The sequence below is a fragment of the Epinephelus moara genome, chromosome 13, assembly GCF_006386435.1.
Source record: "Epinephelus moara isolate mb chromosome 13, YSFRI_EMoa_1.0, whole genome shotgun sequence".
Lineage (NCBI taxonomy): Eukaryota > Metazoa > Chordata > Actinopteri > Perciformes > Serranidae > Epinephelus > Epinephelus moara.
In genome coordinates, this window is record NC_065518.1 from 36,485,962 (window position 1) to 36,503,533 (window position 17,572).

The window sequence follows — 17,572 nt, forward strand, 5'->3', positions numbered from 1 at the left end:
GAATTGAAATTGATAACCTAACAGCCTTTCCACAGAATCCCTCGCTATCAGATCATTATTTGATTACTTTTGATTTATTTTTACCCGATTACATGCCACTCAGCAACAGTTACTATACTAGATGTTTATCAGATACTGCTGTTGCAAAATTTAAGGAAATCATTCCTTGGTCGTTAAATTTAATACCATGTTCTTCAGTAACAGAGGTTTCCCGTACCGACTTTAAACTCTCCCGAATTGATCATCTTGTCGATAGCGCCGTAGGCTCGCTGCGAACTACACTCGACTCCGTAGCACCTCTTAAAAAGAAGTTAACAAAGCAAAGAAAGTTCGCTCCTTGGTATAACTCTCAAACCCGCAAGTTAAAACAAATATCGCGAAAATTTGAAAGGAATTGACGATTAACCAAACTGGAAGAATCTCGTTTAGTCTGGGCAGACAGTCTCAAAACGTAGGAGAGGGGCCTCCGCAATGCCAGAGCAAACTATTACTATTACTACTATTATTACTATTATTAAGTATTACTACTATTATTAAGAACAACCCCAGGTTTCTTTTCAGCACTGTAGCTGAGAGTCACAGCTCTATTGAGCCTTGTATTCCTTTAGCCCTTAGCAGTAAGGATTTTATGAGCTTTTTTAATGACAAAATTCACGACCTCCTGTCCTCAGTTAGTACCTGTCTGCCCTCAAACACAGCTGTAAGACCAAATATATATTTTGATTACTTATCCCCCGATTTCAATTGACCGCAGTGATTTCTTCATCTAAATCATCAACGTGTCTCTTAGACCCCATTCCAACTAGGCAACTTAAGGAGGTCTTACCTTTAGTTAAAACTCACTTATTAGACATGATCAATATATCTTTATCTTTATCACTCACACTGTAAATTTCCATTGTTATGCGGATGATACACAATTGTATTTATCAATGAAGCCAGAAGAAACTAATAAATTAACTAAACTTCATAACTGCCTTAAAGACATAAAAACCTGGATGAGCACCAATTTCCTTATGTTAAATTCAGACAAAACTGAAGTTATTATTATTATTATACAATTTGTGAGGCAAATTGTGATTTGTTATATTTATAAATAAAATTGATTGATTGATTGATTGATTGATTGATTGATTGACTGACTAGCTAGTCAGGAGGAGAGTTTAGTCAAGNGCAAATTGTGATTTGTTATATTTATAAATAAAATTGATTGATTGATTGATTGATTGATTGATTGATTGACTGACTAGCTAGTCAGGAGGAGAGTTTAGTCCAGTGAGTTGATTCCCTCATCCCGATGATGCCCTGTATCCACATGCAACCACTGTCCAACACTAACCAAAAAAATCACCGCCAAGGCTCGCAAAACAGACATAAGAGCCTAAATGTAGGACTTCCGGTAGCGCGAGAGTGAAGTAGGGCTGTCAAAAGCACCAAGAAATTGAGTTCGAATATTTTCAAATTAATTTAGTAGAGTTAGAATAATATTCAGATTTATTATTATTATTATTATCATCATTATTATTATTCATTTATATTTATTATTATTATTTTTTATTTAAGATGCTTATTGCTGGCGCAATACGAACGTGACTCTTGGATGAAAACATCCGTTCTGACCTCACTGAAGTGCCAGGTATGACCAACTTCTGCCTCGCTATCTGAGCAATGTTTGGATACTTCAGTGCGCCTGTAGGTTTCCACCACAAGAGTGGATCCTGGTCGGCTCGTAGTGGTGTCTCATTCTGGTAACGTTTCATCTCTTCTTCAAAAAGGGCAGGCAGGGAGGCAGCAGGTGCAGCACTCTCCCTGTATGTCTCCCCGAACAGGTCACACATCGCGGACAGCGCAGTGGGTGGTGTTGGTGCAGCGGGCTCCTTTGTCGGCGCCTCTCCCTCCATCTCTCCGTCCCTCTCTGGCCCGGCTTGTGCGCGAGCCATCTCCGCCCGAACAGGATTCGCAGTGATATACAACATTATTAATAGTATTGTAACGAACTGGGCCACATTACTGTTATGTGTGTTATAAATAAGAGAGATTTAGCCCAGATTCTGTACTGTTAAGTTGAAGTACTGATATTTCTAAGTGTTAGTGAAATAGTTAAAGTGCTGGTTTTCCTGAGTGTCTGTGAACGCGTCTCATGAGTGAGACGCTGCAGCAAGCGGGTAGGTGTGTGTTTCTCTCCTCTGAAGACAAGACGGCGGCACTCGTGTGCATAGTTAACTTTTCTGTTAGGCTTTAGTTGTTTTGGCGTGGCTATGGCCCACAGTAGCCTGTGTTACAATCAGAAATAAATCGCCCTCTAAACCGGCTAACGTCTCGGCATGTGGTTATTGAGGGACGTTACAGTATTAATTAATTATTAATGATATTCGAATTATCAAATTTAGGTTCGAACTTATAAAAAAACTTCAAAATTTTTTTCACAGCCCTAGAGTGAAGATGGCGGTGTGAAACCTCAGCTCCCGACTCAACTACCTTAAACCCCCTACAAACTAGGCGACTAAACCCGGAAAGCGCTTTTAGCATATAATAATGCAAGGGGGGAAAGAAAGGGGCCGAAGTAAATCAGTGAGAAGCTGCAAAAAAGGAGAATTTTTGAAGGACGACCCTAGCATGGACACAGAGAGTGCAGGCTGTGGCGAGGAGGCTGAGTTAGGAGAAACGGTCTCCTTAACCTCCATTCGTAACACCATAAAAGAATCCATGGCTAAGGCAATGTCGAGTTGGAAAACAGCATTTCTCAGCAGATCAGATTTCCGGTACAACTTCCAAGAAGATATCAAAAAACAGCTTGGCAAAATGAGAGCGGACATTAATCAGAAGATGGAGGCTACTGCGGGGCAAATAGCAGCGACGTCACAAAGACTGGATGAAGCCGAAGAGCGCATCGGAGAGGTGGAAACTTTTGGTGTGGAGGCGAGAGAGATTTTAACCCGCATGCAAAAAACGCAACTCGCACTGAAATCAAAGCTCACCGAACTTGAAGGCCACTCGCGCCATAACAACATCCGGATCTATGGCATCAGGGAAGGAGCTGAAGGAACCTCAATGATTAATTTTGTGGAGAACCTCATAAAAACTGAACTGGGGGCGAGCACTGGTCTGACTGACTTTGGTATTGAACGCGCACACAGAGCGCTGGGGCCCAAACCCCCGGAGACTGCTCCCCCAAGATCGACGGTTGTGAGGCTTGCAAGGTACATAACTAAAGAGAAGATTCTCAGTGCAGCATGGAAAGAAAACATCACCGTGGATGGCAAAAGGGTGTTTTTCGATCACGACTACACAGCAGGTGTGATGGAAAAGAGGAGAAAATATCTGCCAATTAAGAAAACACTGAGAGAAAAGGGAATTCGTTTCCACACACCGATGACGAAAATGCTTGTTTTCCTGGACTCGGGAACACTCACATACGAAAATGCAGATCAAGCAGCGGAGGACCTATGAGCAAAAGGCTTTCCAATACCACCGCAACCTGGGAACCGACCTGGAGAAGCAGCGCGGCTGAGCTCCCGCTGGGAAGCGGTGAAAAGCACCCGCCGCGGTGACAGTGAGGAATACCAGCAAAGTATTTGGGACAAGCTTCGTGGTTTCCAACAACAGGCTGAAACGGACGCAGAGTGATGTTAATTCATTCATTCATTCATTCATTCATCTGACTACCCCAGAGTTTTTCCTACATCTTTAAAATTTGAAACAGGGCAGTGCCGGTAGGCCACATTTACTAAAGAGGTACATTTCTCTTTTATCTTAATTTTATCTCCTGTCCAAACTGTGAGCTGAGATTGAGCTCTCTGCCAGCTTGTTGAGTTTACTTTTTTAACTCCTATATCTGTTATTCTCAGGCCAAGGTTTTTATTTATTTTTGATGGACAAGGTAGTCTGTAGGTGGACAGCCACCCACACAACAAATGGAGGGGGGCCCCCACCTGGTAGTTGGAATATCCCCCTACACTCAGAGAGACCTCTGAGGCTCAGCAGTGGAAACCCTTCTGATGAAAGATTGTTAACAGTTTTAAATTAAAACTGGACGGCACACGTTGTGAAGGTAGATACTGTCACTATAAATGACTTTATAGTGGAAGAGGAAGAGAGAGTTCCTCGTTTGAAGTTTGAGTGGAGCCGACTTGTGAAGCAACCTGTAGCAACTTAGCTTGGTTTGCTAAGCTAATGGCTACATCCAGCCCTCCCGATGAAAACCAGCAACTCGTTAAGAAAAACAGGATCATTGCCAACCTCAAGGAAGACATCCGAAGGCTGTCAGCGGAACTCAAGTCCCAATCTGAGCTGCTGACAAACACCCTGGACGTGGCTCACGAGCAGTCTCTACAGATCTCCTCGTTAAAAGCTGCTCTTCAGGACACAGTACCCTGGGATCCTACCTCCTCTTCTCCGCAGCCCAGCAGTTCAACGCCCTGTCGTAAGCCGCAATGGTCAGAGGTGGTGTTACGGAGCAAAAAACAGGACCTCGCTCGGCGTCGGTCTCTCATCCCACCTCAGCCTTTCCAACAGATTTGAGCCTCTGTCAAGATTTGAGCCTCTGTCATCGCGGGTCGAAGCGCCGGACTCCGATGAGCTCAAGGATGATGCAGCCTGTCCCACGCCTCCCCAGTCCGGGAGTCATCCTCTGCCGGCAGCTCCCCTCCCGGCTGACAGCTGGCAGGCTCCCCGCGCGGACAGCTCTGTGTCCCCCCCCGCACACACCACGGAAACAGAGCGGCAACAGAGGAAACAGAGTCGCTTAACTCATAAAGGTGAGACACGGGTCACAAGCCAGTGCCAGGCCGAGAGCCAGAGAGCATTCTGCCAAAAACAAAGCTAAGAGGATAGACACTATTCTGATTGGGGATTTTATAACGAGGCAGGTGGAAATGGCCAGGACTGAAAATCTAACTGAATAACACATCAGTCAGAGAGGTGGCAGCTATGCTACCAGACATCATGTCTACAGGGCCACATATTAAGAAGATTGTTATTCATGCTGGCTCATTTGACATCCTCACGAATAAAAAAAGACTTTTTGTTTTTATTGGAAACACTTAAAAAACTTCACTCAGGAGTGTCTTTCATCTCTGGACCTATCCCAACACTCGGCAGAGGTTGCGAGTCCTTCAGCAGACTCCTTGGCTTAAGCATCTGGCTGTCATCAGCCTGCCTCGAGCAACAGGTTGGATTTATTGACAATTTTAATATTTTTTGGAACATAAAAAGCCGCTTCATGCCAGACGGGATTCACCCAAACAACCTTGGCTCCAGACATCTTGGCTGCAACATACGTCACACCATGGAGTCATCATATCAGAACATTATTTCATTCACAACAACCGCCTCCCATGATGATGACGACGTAATGGTCTGTGACTCTGTCCTCACATTACAAGAAACCTGCAGAGATTGTCTCTGTCCCAGCAAGAATGTCAAGAAAAGAAGAGATAGGACAGTCACCATGCCGCTTTCCCCCTTATGCCGGCAATTTCACTCAGCCGGCGGCATGGCGAAAATAAAAACAACTGCAGAAAATCAAGGACAGTCAACCCATCAAATCTGATATGTATCTCATGTCAAACACAGTCTGTCTCTAAACTTATGCCAGATAACGTTTCACAACTAGCACTTCTAAATATCAGGTCTCTGGCTGGCAAATCCTTCTTAATCAATGATTTTATTAACAAGCACAAACTTGATTTTATGTTTTTAACTGAAACTTGGCTAGGTCAGGAAAATAGTGCAGCAGTTTTAATTGAGACAGCCCCTCCAAATTTTAGTTTCTTTAGTGAAGCAAGAATACATAAGAGAGGAGGCGGAGTTGCCACTCTGTTCAAGGACAGCTTCCAGTGTAAGCAAATGTTTTATGGTCAATTTGACTCCTTTGAATATGTTGCCACTCAGTTAAAATCCCCCTGTCGAGCAATTTTAGTGACCATCTACAGACCCCCCAAATATGATGCAAGGTTTTTTGATGAGTTTGCCAAATTGCTGTCTATTGTGTGCATGGATTTTGACTGTGTTGTTTTAGTGGGAGATTTTAACATTCATGTTGATAATCTTACAGATGGGTGTGCTAAGGAACTGTTAAATATTCTGGATAACTTTGGGCTTTCTCAGCATGTCACAGAACCAACACATAACAGAGGACACATATTAGATCTAATTATTTCCAAAGGTCTTAATATCTCTGAGGTTGTGGTGAACGATGTCGCTTTATCTGACCATTACTGTGTTTCATTCAAAATGACCACCCTTGCTAATCCTATGAAAAGTGAAGCAGAGGTGATCAGAAAGCGTTATATAAATGATAACACCTGTGCATTATTCACCCTGGGTTTTACACCATCACAAACCCTGCCCTCAGCTCTAGTTGATGACCTTGTAAGCAGTTTTAGTTCCAATGTTATGACTGTTATTGATTCTATCGCCCCAATTAAGACCAAAGTTATGTCAGGTAGGAAAAAGGCACCCTGGAGAAACGCCACACTGGTTAAAGAATACAAAAGAGTATGTAGACAAGCTGAACGCAGGTGGCGAAAAAACAAACTCCAGGTATATTACGACATTTATAAAGAGAGTCTTCACAACTATAACCAGGAACTGAAGAATGCAAGGCAATCATATTTTTCAGAGATTATCAATAGAAACAGTAATAATGCCCGCACACTTTTTTCTGTAGTGGACAGACTGACCAACCCCACAGCATCACTCCCTCCTGAACTACTGTCTAACAAGTCATGTAATGACTTTGCAGCCTTCTTCACAAACAAAATATTACAGATAAGACAGGCAGTGTGCAGCTCCAGCTCAGGAATGATAACACTTGTGCCTTCCTGTCCTCCGGTTAATCTAGGACATTTTAGCCTCCTAGATTACACAACTCTAACAGAAACGGTTTCAAAATTAAAGCCCACAACATGCTGCCTTGATATTCTGCCTTCAAACTTTTTTAAAACCATTTTTAACTGCATAGCTCCAGATGTACTGCAGATAATAAATACTTCTCTTAAAGCAGGCCAGTTTCCCCAGGCCTTGAAAACTGCAGTAATAAAACCTCTCCTAAAAAAATCAAATCTGGACGCCACAACAATTAGTAACTATAGGCCAATATCAAATCTGCCATTTTTGGGGAAAATCATTGAAAGGGTTGTCTTTCAGCAAATCCATACTTTTATGATGCAAAACAATCTTTTTAACACATTTCAGTCTGGATTTCGGCCACATCACAGCACTGAGACTGTACTTATCAAAGTCTTAAATGATATTCATCAGAATAATGATGCATGCAAATCCTCTGTCCTGGTATTACTAGATCTCAGTGCTGCATTTGATACAGTTGATCATAATATACTACTTAGCAGATTGGAAAAGTGGGTGGGACTCACCGGCACTGTGCTACAATGGTTCAAATCTTACTTACAAGATAGGGACTTTTTTGTGTCAATTGGTAACCATGAATCTGAGCGAACTACGATCACATGTGGGGTTCCTCAAGGGTCCATTCTCGGACCACTTCTATTCAACATCTATATGCTACCCCTAGCCCAGATTATGGAACATCACAACATCTCCTATCATACGTATGCCGACGACACACAACTCTATATCTCAGTGTCATCACACGACTACAGTCCCTTACTCTCATTGAGTAACTGTATTCATCAAATCAATGACTGGATGTGCCAGAATTTTCTCCAGCTAAATCCAGAAAAGACAGAGGTATTAATTTTTGGCCCTAGAAATGAAAGGGCAAAGATCAGCGCCCACCTTGGCTCTATGTCATTGACAGCTACAAATCAAGCCAGAAATCTTGGTGTTATTATTGACTCAGACCTGAACTTCAACAGCCATTTAAAGTTTATTACTAAATCTGCCTATTACCACCTGAAAAATATAGCTAGAATTAAGGGGTTTCTGTCTAAACAAGACATGGAAAAACTTATTCATGCATTCATTTTTAGTAGGTTGGATTATTGCAATGGCTTATTTACAGGCCTTAACAAAAAATCAATCAGACAGCTGCAGCTGATTCAGAACGCTGCCGCCAGAGTCCTTACAAACACCAGGAAACTGGACCATATTACACCGGTCATTAAATCGCTACACTGGCTTCCTGTGAGTCAAAGAATAGATTTTAAAATCTTACTGCTGGTCTACAAAGCCCTAAATGGTCTCGGACCAAAATACATGCTTGATCTACTGGTTCCCTACGAAGCATCCAGACCCCTTAGGTCATCTGGAACAGGTTTGTTGTGTGTTCCAAGAACAAGAACCAAGCAAGGTGAGGCAGCATTCAGTTATTATGCTCCTCACCTGTGGAACAAACTTCCTGTAGATCTGAGGTCTGCTCAAACTGTCAGCTCCTTTAAATCAGGGCTAAAAACACTATTGTTTACTGAAGCGTACTCTTAGATTAAATACTTACCTGCTGTATTCTACTGCCCATACTTTTTAACTACACACTGCTGATTTATGCCTTTTATTATTCTACTTCTTTTCTTATCCTGACTGTTCTATTTGGGTTTATTGTTAAATCGGCTGCAAATGTCAGAGATTTCAGGGCTGAGCACTGAGTCCGGGCTAAAAATCTCCAATAGGAATCAGAATCAGAATCAGAAATACTTTATTTTTTTTGTTTTTTTTAAAAAATAATTTCCCCTCGGGGATCAATAAAGTATTTCTGATTCTGAAATTTCCCCTCGGGGATCAATAAAGTATTTCTGATTCTGATTCTGATTCTGAGGAGAGGTTTCAGAGTCTAAGGAATTAAGAGGTTGGGCTGTCGTCATCCCTGCGGGGGGTGACCGGGAAGTCTGAGTCAGCTGCTGTGACTCGACACTGGGCCGCACGCTGTGAATTCAGATCAAGAAGGGAGACGTCCTGTGATGGATCTTTAGAGTTCATTACAATCTGAATAAGACCAGTGTGTGGAACCTGTGTCCGGCGGGACGGTAAGACTCTGAGTGAGGGACTCAAGAGCACATAGTGGGCGCGCATTGGGTGTATTATTGTGATAATCACTCATTAAAAACAGACCCAACCATAGGTTGGGCTGTCGGCATCCCTGCGGGGGGTGATCGGGAAGTCTGAGTCAGCTACTGCTGTGACTCGACACTGGGGAGCATGCTGTGAATTAAGATCTAGAAGGGAGACGTCCTGTGATGGATCTTTAGAGTTCATTACGATCTGAATAAGACCAGTGTGTGGAACCTGTGTCTGGCGGGACGGTAAGACTCTGAGTGAAGGACTCAAGAGCAAATAGTGGGCGCGCATTGGGTGTATTATTAAGGGAGACGTCCTATACACTCATTAAAAAACAGACCCAACCAACAAAATTCAAGATGGTTCAGAGCCAGGGATAAGAGATCCTAGCTGAAATCTCTGACAGAGCCGGTTTTTTAAATTAAACTTAAGGAGGAGTGATATAGGCCATCACGGCCTGGACCCTTGGCTGTATAGCTTAGGCAGCTATACAAATGTTCTATGCAGTGCTCTTAGATGCAATGTATTGAGCCTGTTTTATTTAATGTTACTGTATTTTATTATCACTATCATTCTCAATTTCTATTTCCCTTTTTAACTGACTGTTTTTATTGTTTTAAATTGTGTCTTGTTGCTTTTAATGTCTCTGTAAAGCACTTTGAATTACCTTGTGTTGAATTGTGCTATACAAATAAACTTGCCTTGCCTTGCCTTGCCTTACACAAGAGGTACACAGATAACCTCTTTGATGGAAGCCCAGTATTTTTATACTGATTTCTGTTTTTTCATTGTTATAGATGTTCTATGTTCACTGTTTATAGTTATTATTCATTGTTTCTGGGGAATACGAGTGAGTTTCTAAGAGTATTTTGGTTAAAACATGCATAATAAGGAATTTAAGGTTGTCACTCTTAATGTTAATGGTTTGACAAGCCCTATTAAAAGAGGTAAAATTATATCAAAGGCAAAAAGAGAAAAGGCACAAATTATATTCTGGCAAGAAACCCATTTAACAAATCAAGAACATGAAAAAATTAAGAAAATGGGTTTTAGACATACTTATTATTCGTCCTATAAAACAGGACGCAAAAGGGGAGTGGCTATTTTGATGCCAAATTCACTTCATTTTGAACATCTGTCAGAGACCCAAGACAAGGAGTGTATGTTCATAATGGTAAAAGGTAAATTGGATCAAAAAGAGCTGACTTTGCTTAATGTGTATGCACCTCCGGGCAGCAACAGGGTATTCTATAAGAAAATATTTGATTTACTTGCATTCCAATCTACTGGAGTTACAATCTGTGCTGGTGACTTTAACATGATTCTTAATCCAAGATCTGGGATTGATAGATGCTTGGAGAGATTTTCATTATCTAGACAGACAGTATACATTTTATTCAAGCCATCATAACGTCTATTCAAGGATAGATTACTTATTTACACACAACTCTGAAAGGCACAGGATAAAGGAATGCGTAATAAGCCCGAGAGACATATCAGACCACTCCGATGTTTACTTAAAACTACATTTAGATAGTAGACCTAAAGCTACAACATGGAAAATAAATAGAGGTATGCTAAATAACCCTGAGTTCAAGTTAAAAATGAAGAATGAACTACAAACATACTTGGAGGTTAACGACAATGGGAATGTGAATCCAACGATATTGTGGGATGCAGCCAAAGCAGTTCTGCGAGGGAAAATAATATCAGAAACTGCTTTTGCTAAAAAGATGAAAACTCAAAAACTGTTAGATCTACAAAAACAGCTTTTAGATCTTGAACAACAACACAGCAAAAATAAAGACGCACAACTACTCCTACAAATGAGACCAATTAAACAAGAAATAGCTAAGATTTATTGTGAAGAAGTGGAGAAAAAGCTTAGATTCACTAAGCAGAGATACTACAAGGCAGGTTCTAAAGCCTCTAAGTTATTAGCCTGGAGGCTGCGAAAACAGCAGACCGAGAATGCAGTATACAAAATTAGGGATCCTGCTTCAAAAAAGATCACACATGAATTAGAGGGAATACAAAATGCATTTGAAAAATTTTATCAGTCTTTGTACACCCAACCTACACCATTTGACTCCCATAAGACGGAAGAATTTTTGAGCCAGTTGGACCTGCCCTCCCTAGGGAAGCTGCATAACGACAAATTAATAAAAGAAATATCAATTGAAGAAATAGATAGGGTGATTGCCTCCTTGAAATCCGGCAAGTCTCCAGGGATGGACGGGTTTCCAGGAGAATGGTAAGTCGATGAGGGAGCAATTAATACCAATACTACATAGGATCTTCAACTATACTTTGAGGGAGGGAGTCCTTTCCCCATCCTGGAGGGAGGCAACCATATCAGTAATTCCAAAAGAGGGCAAGGACTTAAAGGAATGTGGAGCATATAAGCCTATTAGTGTTTTGAACCAGGACTACAAAATATATGCAGCCATTTTAACTAAAAGATTGGAGGAGGTGATGCCCCTGTTGATAGATGAAGACCAGTCAGGATTCATTCAATGTAGACAGACTCAGGACTGCATAAGGAGGACCCTCCACACCATTGAGTACATAAAAAAAGAGAAACTCAGGGCCATCCGACTTAGTATGGATGCAGAAAAAGCATTTGATTCGGTGGGGTGGGGATTTCTTTACAAAGTTATGGAGAAATTTGGATTCCATGAGAACTTTATTAAGAGTGTTAAAACATTGTACACATCCCCCATGGCCAGAATCAAAGTTAACGGAAGTCTGTCTGAAACCATATACAGTGGTGTGAAAAAGTGTTTGCCCCCTTCCTGATTTCTTACTTTTTTGCATGTTTTCCACACTTAAATGTTTCAGATCATCAAACAAATTTAAACATTAGTCAAAGATAACACAAGTAAACACAAAATGCAGTTTTTAAATGAAGGGTTTTATTAATGAGGAAGAAAAAAATCCAAAGCTACATGGCCCTGTGTGAAAAAGTGTTTGCCCCCCAGCTCCTGTTAAAACATAACTGTGGTTGATCACACCTGAGTTCAATTTCTGTAGCCACACCCAGGCCTGATTACTGCACACCTGTTCCCAATCTAGAAATCACTTAAATAGGACCTACCTGACAAAGTGAAGTAGACCAAAAGATCCTCAAAAGCTACAGACATCATGCCGAGATCCAAAGAAATTCAGGAACAAATGAGAAAAAAAGTAATTGAAATCTATCAGTCTGGAAAAGGTTATAAAGCCATTTCTAAAGCTTTGGGACTCCAGCGAACCACAGTGAGAGCCATTATCCACAAATGGCGAAAACACGGAACAGTGGTGAACTTTCCCAGGAGTGGCCGGCCGACCAAAATTACCCCAAGAGCGCAGCGACGACTCATCCAAGAGGTGACAAAAGACCCCACAACAACATCTAAAGAACTGCAGGCATCACTTGCCTCAGTTAAGGTCAGTGTTCATGACTCCACCATAAGAAAGAGACTGGGCAAAAATGGCCTGCATGGCAGAGTTCCAAGACGAAAACCACTGCTAAGCAAAAAGAACATTAAGGCTCGTCTCATTTTTGCCAGAAAACATCTTGATGATCCCCAAGACTTTTGGGAAAATATTCTGTGGACTGACGAGACAAAAGTTGAACTTTTTGGAAGGTCTGTGTCCCATTACATCTGGCGTAAAAGTAACACCGCATTTCAGAAACAGAACATCATACCAACAGTAAAATATGGTGGTGGCAGTGTGATGGTCTGGGGCTGTTTTGCTGCTTCAGGACCTGGAAGACTTGCTGTGATAAATGGAAGCATGAATTCTGCTGTCTACCAAAAAATCCTGAAGGAGAATGTCCGGCCATCTGTTCGTGACCTCAAGCTGAAGCGAACTTGGGTTCTACAGCAGGACAATGATCCAAAACACACCAGCAAGTCCACCTCTGAATGGCTGAAGAAAAACAAAATGAAGACTTTGGAGTGGCCTAGTCAAAGTCCTGACCTGAATCCTATTGAGATGCTGTGGCATGACCTTAAAAAGGCGGTTCATGCTCGAAAACCCTCCAATGTGGCTGAATTACAACAATTCTGCAAAGATGAGTGGGCCAAAATTCCTCCACAGCGTTGTAAAAGACTCATTGCAAGTTATCGCAAACGCTTGATTGCAGTAGTTGCTGCTAAGGGTGGCCCAACCAGTTATTAGGTTTAGGGGGCAAACACTTTTTCACACAGGGCCATGTAGCTTTGGATTTTTTTCTTCCTCATTAATAAAACCCTTCATTTAAAAACTGCATTTTGTGTTTACTTGTGTTATCTTTGACTAATTTTTAAATTTGTTTGATGATCTGAAACATTTAAGTGCGGAAAACATGCAAAAAAGTAAGAAATCAGGAAGGGGGCAAACACTTTTTCACACCACTGTACTTGCAAAGAGGTTGCCATCAAGGCTGCCCGGCTAGCCCAGGGCTCTTTAACTTATTCATCGAGACTCTCACTCAAGCGATTAGACAAGGCCCAGACCTAGAAGGTATCACAATTAGAGGCACAGAGTACAAAATATGCCTTTTCGCAGATGACCTCTTGATCAGCCTAAAAAATCCAGGGGCAAGGGTCCCAAGACTAATGGATTTGCTACAGATATATGGAGCAATGTCAGACTACACCCTTAATGTTGATAAAACACAAGCGTTGGTGTTTAATTTTACCCCAGCACTAGATCTTAAAAACAAATACAAGTTTAATTGGGACTCTACAACTATTAAATATTTAGGTGTGAAACTAACTAAAGACATATCTCAACTATACACTAAAAATTATACTCATATTACTACAAAGACAAAAGAGGATTTGGACAGATGGGCCTCTCTGCCCCTGGATTTAGGTAACAGAATAATGACAATAAAAACAAATATTTTACCCAAATTACTTTACCTATTTCAGTCTTTACCCATCCTTATTCCTGATAATCAATTTAGAGAATGGGATAAGGCAATATCCCGGTTTATTTGGAATGGCAAAGTCCCCACTGTCGCTTCTAGATAGGCCTCTCCAGAGTTTGCTAGGATACTCACTAGCGACAAAACACTGTGATATCCAGAGTCAGTGGGTGAAGTTTTCTATTGAAATCTGGTCTGGCCTAGTGAAACAACTCAACATTCAAAAAGAAATCCAAATGTTAAGGTGACCAGCCTATGATTCAGGCTTCAAGCCAACTATAAATGACATCGGGTTTATCCAGTGGGCGAGAAAAGGTATTACAGCACTTTGTCTGATAGCAGACAACCAGGAACTTATAGACTTCAAAACTATGTAAGAAAAATATGACCTTGGTCAACAGGATTTTTATAGGTACCTCCAACTCCGTCATTATTACGACAAAAATATTAAAGGATCTTTGCCAACTAGTGTATCGGGTCTCACTCAGATGTTCATTAGGGCTTACAAGTCGAAACTGTTCAGAAAGATTATTGGTGAATCATATAAATGCATTGTTGAACTACGTGGCCACACTACAAACTATGTAAAGGCAAAATGGGAAACAGAACTGGGAATTGTCATCACTCTGGAGGAATGGACCAACATCATTAACACTCAAATTACCACGACAGCCTCACAACAGTGGAGAGATTTCTCCTGGAAAAACTGTGTTAGATTTTTTATAACACCAAAACAATCATCCAAATGGACTGGATCACAACCCATGTGCTGGAGAGAGTGTGGCCACTGCGAGGCAGGCCATACACATATATTCTGGAGTTGCCCTGTCCTTAAACCCTTTTGGGACAATGTCCACAATACTATCAGGGAAGTCCTATGACATTGAATTCCCCTGTCTATCCTTCTATCTGGGGAACATGGACTTAGAAATACCTAAAAAGGACAGATATCTTTTAAAAATCTTCATGGCGGCAAGTAAAAAGGCCATAACACGGCGATGGCTTCGTGGGGAACCCCCCACTATCAACAAATGGATTACCATAATCAATGACATTCAGTGTATGGAACGAATGACTTTCAGTCTAAGACTGCAAAAGGACAAAGGTGATGCTTTTTCGAGAAATATAACAAGAGTACTGTCATAGTCTTTAACAACCAACTCGTGCCCCTGTTTGTTTGTTCTTTTTCTTCTTATTTTATTATTTTCATGCAAATTGCTGTTGACTAACAAATTATGTCATGTAACTCCATTGTAAGTTACCTGTAGCAGTGCTTACTGTACTGTACTTGTTAGCACAGTTTTAGCAGAGCTGACAGAAAGGCAGCTGGAGGTGTCTGTGCCTACATCATCATTAAGTTAATTGGTGACTTTATCATTGTCATAGGTGTGAGTGTGTCAGCCCTGTGACAGTCTGGTGACATCTCCAAGGTGTCTTCCTGTGAAGGAACTTTGTTGTGTTATAGCCCTTTACCTCGGTCAGTAAAGGAAATGGGTGACAGTTATGCTTAAGGTAACATTCAGGTAAGCAGAAGGCCGAAAAGAGGCCTCAAGGTGAGGTTAATTGACCTTTATTATGAACGCAATATTTGGTCTACCAGTTGTGATAGAGGGAGTACAGCCGTCCACATAAGGGTGCCTAACTGGCTCTGTTGCCATAGCTCCCAAGGTTAAGAGGAAGGGAGATTGCCCTGTCCCCCAGGCTTAACAGAATAGTCTCTTTTTAGTTATGTCCATTTTGTCAGCAACAGTCGAGTGATTTAGAGCGAGCCAGGTGAGCATTGTTGTTTAAAGTCCGTAAACAATAGAAACTTCACAAAAACATACATCAGTACAGGTTCTTAATAACCATGTAGATACTCACCTTTCCGCGCACTGTCACCTCCACTGTAGACAGAAATAAGAGTATTGAATGAATGGGAGACATTGAAAAAGCAGCTGTACAGTGTTTCACATATTGTAATGTTTTACATAACAGGAGTAAAGGAAAGAATGTGACAAACCTTTGTAGTTGTGTCCATGACCATTGGGATTGTTGCATTTTCCATAAACTCTTTTATTCTCCTCATCACTAAGGTGAATGCTAGAAAAACATTAAAGTAACCTTTATCAAAACCTGCTGCATGCTTTTGGCCTCTCCCATTTCTCAATTTGTACCTCCTCCATTCTCCTCCTCATGTCTTAGTTCTGCCCATGGGAGATGTGGAGGAGGAGGAGTTGAGGAAGGGACGCGAGGAGAGATGAGTCAAGGCAAGAGGTATTTACAAAATTAGACATCCTTGGTTATTAGCCATCCAGCCATTATTTTAAAGTGATATCAATTCATGCCGTGGGACACAGTTGCGTCAGCTGTCCACTGCTTTGTTACCCCCAAATTCCACCAGATGTGCGTTGGTTGCGTCTGCGCTCCGGAACTGCAGCAGAGCCGATACGTTTCAATTCTAGTCAATGTGTGTGCTTCCACCGGCTGCGGCTGTGCTGCGTTCCAGCTCCGTCACAGCTGCGGTGCTCTGGAGCCCTCCGCAACAGATACGCAGGACTTCTATTTTTGCCGGAAGCCGGAGCACAATGCAGCAATTCAGCACGGAGCAGCTCGTGCGGGGCAGGAAGTCGTACACAGAAACAAAATAAAACATCCGGTTAATTTTCAAAATAAAATACAAAGTGTTCACGGCGGATCATATTTCCCTGCACTACACTTTGAAAACGTCATAATGGGCGGAGGCAGGCCTGAAGTCAACAGGTCAGAGGTTTCCAGACATCATTTCACCCCATTGGCACCATGGACGAGGAGATGTTAATCATGGAGGTGCACCGAGATGTCTTCCTATGACTCCTCTGGTTTTGTGGTTCTGTTTCTAGAAACTACATCTTGTTATATCGCGCGATTATGCATGAAATCACGAGATCTCGTGGGTCCTCATGACTCCCGCTGTCCGGCGGAGCTGCACCGCTCTGCACAGCAACGCAGCCGGTGGGTGCTGACGGACGGCGGAGCACGCAGCGGATAACCAGCGCAGTCGTTCCGCAACGGACACGCATCCAGTGGAATTCTGGTGTTAAAGTCTACCGCTGTAATTATGATCTCCATCTGAGCAGATTTACTTTGAATGCAATTCACAACCTGGCATAATGTGACAACAATGTATGGATGTTATACTTTTTTTTTTTTTTATTTAGCACGCATACACATATACGTCAGGTACTGAAAAGGGTACTCTGGTGTATTGTTGCTTATATCTCTTCCAGATGCCTCCTCGCTCCTCTTGATGCATTTTTTAACTTGGGACTGAGACTGAGATGGAGCACTCAGATCAATTTGCGGGTAACACCAAGGATCAAAGAGTTAAGGAGGCACAAAATTGAGAGATGGGAAAAAAAACAAACATTTTACATGTTTATCTAAGGTTTGTCCAGGTGCTTTTCCAAAAAAAGAGGGTAAAACAATGCATTGAAATTGAATGTGTGATTAGGACTGAAAGACAAATCAACACGGATAGAAATGCCTATTTAGGAGCATACTGTACATAAAAAACACTTAGAAAACCTACATTGATAATAAAGATTTTTGTTTTCCCTTAATCATTTGTGTACATATAACAGTCCATGGCACCAGTAACTTGTTAAAAACTGCACTTGAGGTCAGGATTGTCATTTAACTTTAAAGCAAGGAATCTCTGTCTGTCTCTGTCTGTCTGTC

General features: G+C 41.7%; 1 long non-coding RNA gene across 1 annotated transcript in view; it reads right to left on the reverse strand.

The window, feature by feature from the left end:
• LOC126399965 (uncharacterized) overlaps positions 1–17,566 on the reverse strand; it is a 25,495-nt gene extending 7,929 nt beyond the window's left edge. Inside the window, exons 1-2 of the long non-coding RNA XR_007570939.1 lie at positions 15,876–17,566; positions 15,737–15,759 (exon numbers count right to left, since the gene is read on the reverse strand). This is a non-coding gene — a long non-coding RNA (uncharacterized LOC126399965). The remainder of the gene's footprint in view (positions 1–15,736; positions 15,760–15,875) is intronic.
• Positions 17,567–17,572: the final 6 nt, after the last annotated feature.